At 29.2% G+C, this 5985-nt stretch overlaps 3 non-coding genes across 3 annotated transcripts in view; all 3 read left to right on the top strand.

Moving 5' to 3' along the window:
• The first annotated feature begins 1458 nt into the window (after positions 1 to 1458).
• LOC123304035 lies at positions 1459 to 3615 on the top strand. Its single transcript, XR_006536094.1, has one exon. It is a non-coding gene; the product is annotated as a small subunit ribosomal RNA (ribosomal RNA).
• Positions 3616 to 4572: 957 nt separating this feature from the next.
• Positions 4573 to 4727, top strand: LOC123304034. The gene has a single exon (XR_006536093.1). It is a non-coding gene; the product is annotated as a 5.8S ribosomal RNA (ribosomal RNA).
• A 631-nt stretch (positions 4728 to 5358) lies between these two features.
• LOC123304037 overlaps positions 5359 to 5985 on the top strand; it is a 4582-nt gene continuing 3955 nt past the window's right edge. Inside the window, exon 1 of the ribosomal RNA XR_006536096.1 lies at positions 5359 to 5985. This exon is cut by the window's right edge and continues 3955 nt beyond it. This is a non-coding gene — a ribosomal RNA (large subunit ribosomal RNA).

Consider the following 5985-nt stretch of genomic DNA (forward strand, 5'->3'; position numbering starts at 1 on the left):
AAGAAAAATAACAATTATCGTATATGTATCATCTATATTATTATTGTATTTTGACTATGTAATGAATGCCAAATTTAAAAATATACACTTTCTTAATAGAATAACATTTATTTTAGTATAATATAAAATGATATTGAATATGTTGTTTAATTTTCATACTGTTCGTGTATCATTCAACAAAGGTGGTGTAGGTATGTATATGGCTTGGTATGACGCTTTTGCATGTCTATGGACACCATGATATTACGAAAAAACAGAAAGAAGAATAACACTTTTCAAATATGTATCATTTATATATTTTATTAACATGAACGCAAAATATACAAAATTATATATATATATACTCAAAATATTCTGGATGGTAATCAGTTTGGTTTATTTTGATATTTAATATTGTATTTTGGTTTTTTTGCTAGTAATGTTTCGAATATGTATATGCTGTTATTATTTTTTAGGTGTACATTGTATTAAATTGTTATCAATTATTTAATGTATGTATACAAAATAATAGCAAAAACATTTTCAATTATTATATAAAAATTTTTTTTTTTACACATGCATATTTATTAATATATGAAATTTTATCTCAGTTTTAATAAATATGTATTGAAATGAATAATAATACAATCTTATATATATTGATAATAGTCTGGATGGTAATCAGTTTGGATTATTTTGATATTAAATATTGTATTATTATTTTTGTAAAAAAATTAATGAGAATTTTGTAAAAAAAACCTCTATATGTATATCTTTTTATATCAATATTTAAAAAAAAATTTTTTTTATTAAATTATTGATTATAAATAGAATAACATATAAATTTTTTTGTCAAAGCAAGTTCATGGGTTATAAGTTTTAAACTTTACACTCCCATATGAGCACACAATATTTATATAAAAATTATTTTTATAAATAATATTACATTGACTCACCTCATACCAAGCGAGAATATTAAGTGTTATTATAACGTTTTTTATTTAAAATTAACTTTTTAAATAAAATTAAAAAATAAATGACGCTTTCAATCTAGCGACGAGTATGAGAAAATGTTTGAAATATTTTAAGACCCATTTGGTGATGGTCTGACAAAAATCATAATTATTTTTTTTTTTTTTTATTCAATAATATTTATTATGAATAACATGTTATATATTTCTTTTTGTAAAAGCAAAAAAATTATATAAATGACATAATAAAATATATATTTGAAAAAAAAAAAAAATTAATAATAATATATATATCTCATATGTTTTTTCTATTAATTTTAAAACAATAGAGATATAAAAAAAAAAAAATTTATATCAGTAATGGGTGAGACCATCTGATATTTAAAATGAAATTGTAATAATATTATTATATATTAATAATTATTGTATGAAAATTTTTTTTCTTATAATAAGAAAACAAAAATATCATGTATATTATTATATATTTAATATTATAAATACAAATAGTTCCCTGGTTGATCCTGCCAGTAGTCATATGCTTGTCTCAAAGATTAAGCCATGCATGTCTCAGTACAAGCCAAATTAAGGTGAAACCGCGAAAGGCTCATTATATCAGTTATGGTTCCTTAGATCGTACCCCACATTTACTTGGATAACTGTGGTAATTCTAGAGCTAATACATGCAAACAGAGTTCCGACCAGAGATGGAAGGAATGCTTTTATTAGATCAAAACCAATCGGTGTAAATTTTAATTTGCATCGTTTAATTTGGTGACTCTGAATAACTTTAAGCTGATCGCACGGTCTCGTACCGGCGACGCATCTTTCAAATGTCTGCCTTATCAACTGTCGATGGTAGGTTCTGCGCCTACCATGGTTGTAACGGGTAACGGGGAATCAGGGTTCGATTCCGGAGAGGGAGCCTGAGAAACGGCTACCACATCCAAGGAAGGCAGCAGGCGCGCAAATTACCCACTCCCGGCACGGGGAGGTAGTGACGAAAAATAACGATACGGGACTCATCCGAGGCCCCGTAATCGGAATGAGTACACTTTAAATCCTTTAACGAGGATCCATTGGAGGGCAAGTCTGGTGCCAGCAGCCGCGGTAATTCCAGCTCCAATAGCGTATATTAAAGTTGTTGCGGTTAAAAAGCTCGTAGTCGAATCTGTGTCCTACACTGTTGGTTCAATGCTCGCATTGTTTAACTAGCATGTTATGTGGGACGTCCTACCGGTGGGTGGTACAGATTATGTATAAAGTATATTTTAGTGTTATTATTTATTTAATGCATTATATATATTTTTATTATGTAATTTGTCGTAAGTGTTTAACCGTTAAGAGCGGTGGCAGCCCCCAATTGCAATCCCGTCGCGGTGCTCTTAATTGAGTGTCGAGGTGGGCCGGTACGTTTACTTTGAACAAATTAGAGTGCTTAAGGCAGGCTCAAATTTTGCCTGAATATTGTGTGCATGGAATAATGGAATAGGACCTCGGTTCTATTTTGTTGGTTTTCGGAACTCCGAGGTAATGATTAATACGGACAGATGGGGGCATTCGTATTGCGACGTTAGAGGTGAAATTCTTGGATCGTCGCAAGACGGACAGAAGCGAAAGCATTTGCCAAAAATGTTTTGATTGATCAAGAACGAAAGTTAGAGGTTCGAAGGCGATCAGATACCGCCCTAGTTCTAACCATAAACGATGCCAGCTAGCGATCCGCCGAAGTTCCTCCGATGACTCGGCGGGCAGCTTCCGGGAAACCAAAGCTTTTGGGTTCCGGGGGAAGTATGGTTGCAAAGCTGAAACTTAAAGGAATTGACGGAAGGGCACCACCAGGAGTGGAGCCTGCGGCTTAATTTGACTCAACACGGGAAACCTCACCAGGCCCGGACACCGGAAGGATTGACAGATTGAGAGCTCTTTCTTGATTCGGTGGGTGGTGGTGCATGGCCGTTCTTAGTTGGTGGAGCGATTTGTCTGGTTAATTCCGATAACGAACGAGACTCTAGCCTGCTAAATAGACGTACTTTACCGGCATCTCAAGGCCCATCGGCTGTTTGTTTCCCATTTCATTCATTTTCATGTGTGTTATGTATTGTATTTATATATGCATGTATTTTTGAGATTTAACGATCAAGATTATATTTTGTATATATTGTGCTTTATGTTGCATATGTTATGGTGTATGGGTACGCAGTTTTTTGATGTGGTTTTTACTGCCGGCGTACAAATAATTCTTCTTAGAGGGACAGGCGGCATTCTAGCCGCACGAGATTGAGCAATAACAGGTCTGTGATGCCCTTAGATGTTCTGGGCCGCACGCGCGCTACACTGAAGGAATCAGCGTGTCCTCCCAGGCCGAAAGGTCCGGGTAACCCGCTGAACCTCCTTCGTGCTAGGGATTGGGGCTTGCAATTGTTCCCCATGAACGAGGAATTCCCAGTAAGCGCGAGTCATAAGCTCGCGTTGATTACGTCCCTGCCCTTTGTACACACCGCCCGTCGCTACTACCGATTGAATGATTTAGTGAGGTCTTCGGACTGGTACGCGGCAATATTTCTGATATTGCCGATGTTGCTGGGAAGATGACCAAACTTGATCATTTAGAGGAAGTAAAAGTCGTAACAAGGTTTCCGTAGGTGAACCTGCGGAAGGATCATTAACGATATATATAAAATATATTTATTTATATTTTTTGTATTGTTTTTAAATATTCCAAAAAATAAAAATATTATTGATAAGAAATATTTTTTTTTAACAAAATAACATATTAATATGTAATTTTCTCAAAATATATAATAGTAATTATGTGTTAAAAGAGATTTATTTTGGTTATGATATCATATTAAAGTAATACGCCAAACTTTTTTTATACACATAATATATCTATACATATAATATAGAGAATATTATATAAATATTAATAATATATTTGTTACATATAAAATATTTTTATATTCAATATTATTATTATTATTAAACAATAATTATTAATAAAATCTATAAATAATTTCTCTTATAAAAAAGTGAAATTAAAAATAGAATATATTGAAATTATTTGTTTATATGTATATAATCTCTATTAAGAAAAATAAAATAAGATTATAATTGATATAATCTATATTTTTATTTTTCTATGTTATATAATAAAAATAAAGAAAAACACAAGATAAAATTTTTTTTAAAGAATAAAATTTATTTCAAATTTAAATTTCTTTATGTTTTTGTCTTGATATTTCTTTTTTTTTATTAAAAGTTATTATGTTAAAAAACAAACCCATTTGTTTTGTACCATATTAATATTATATATATTTTTATGTAGAAAATAATTTATAAAAAAAAAATAAATACATTTCTATAAAATATACCAAATATTAATTATTATATCTAGCTAGCACTAACAAAAATATCAAAAATGTTATGTATATATTTATTAATACCATAATATCTTTAATTTATATATATATATATTTAAAATAAAATATATAATTTATATTCTAGAAAAATTTTTTTATTTTAAAAGAATTTATAAAGATATATAAATTAATAATTTTATTTTTTATATTAAAAATAAAGATTATTATTAATAATAATACTTACATTTAAAATTTAAAAAGATTACCCTGGACGGTGGATCACTTGGCTCGTGGGTCGATGAAGAACGCAGCTAATTGCGCGTCAACTTGTGAACTGCAGGACACATGAACATTGACATTTCGAACGCACATTGCGGTCCTTGGATACTGTTCCCGGACCACATCTGGCTGAGGGTCGTATACATTATATTAATATAATAAAAGATTTACATAAAATTTTTTTTATGAAAAAGAAATTTATCAATAATTAAAAAAGAAAATTTATTTTTTCATATTTAATTAAATTGATAAATAAAATTTTTATAAAAGAAATGTAAAATTATTTATATATGAATGTTTTACGCCAAATATAAGAAAAAAATAAATATAAAATGTTTTTAATAGCATTTAAAATTTATATATTTTTTATTATTTGTCGACATTTTTAAATTAATATATCAATATTATTTTTTATCATTTATATATAATATTATAAAACTTTATGTTAATAATAATATTAATAATAAATGATATTAATAATATATTTTTAAAATATTAAATAAAGAAGAATAAACAAAAATATTATATATTAATATTTTGTTATGGAATATTTTATTTGTAATAAAATTTTCAATATACTCGAAAAAAATTAATATATATAATTATTTATTTTTTATTTTCTTCTCTTTAGATAAATATAAAAATAATATTATATAATAATATTAAAAAAATTTGAGTATGAATAATTAAGAAAATTGTTTACTTATAAAATATAACAAAAACATAATATATAAAAAAAATTTTTGTTTTAATACTTCTAAAAACTTTTACGACCTCAGAGTAGGTGAGATTACCCGCTGAATTTAAGCATATTATTAAGCGGAGGAAAAGAAACTAACTAGGATTCCCTTAGTAGCGGCGAGCGAACAGGGATAAGCCCAGCACTGAACCCCGTGGCTGATAAACAGACACTTGGGGAATGTAGTGTTTAGGAAGATTCAATATAAACCTATTGTTATATAATACATCCAAGTCCATCTTGAATGGGGCCATATACCCATAGAGGGTGCCAGGCCCGTAGTGATTATTATGATGATTAGGTGAATCTTTCCTTAGAGTCGGGTTGCTTGAGAGTGCAGCTCTAAGTGGGTGGTAAACTCCATCTAAGGCTAAATATTACCACGAGACCGATAGCGAACAAGTACCGTGAGGGAAAGTTGAAAAGAACTTTGAAGAGAGAGTTAAAGAGTACGTAAAACCGTTCAGGGGTAAACCTGAGAAACCCGAAAGGTCGAAAGATGAGATTCATTTACTTTTTATCGTTAATCAACCAATTTGTACTAGCATGTGACAAAAATTTTTATTAGGAATTTATTTTTAGTAAAAATATATGCACTGCTGTATATTGTTAATTGTATGATAACGAGGTATGCACTTCTCATCTTGTAGGACGTTGC

Source organism: Chrysoperla carnea (genome assembly GCF_905475395.1).
Source record: "Chrysoperla carnea chromosome X unlocalized genomic scaffold, inChrCarn1.1 SUPER_X_unloc_180, whole genome shotgun sequence".
In the NCBI taxonomy this organism is placed as follows: Eukaryota; Metazoa; Arthropoda; class Insecta; order Neuroptera; family Chrysopidae; genus Chrysoperla; species Chrysoperla carnea.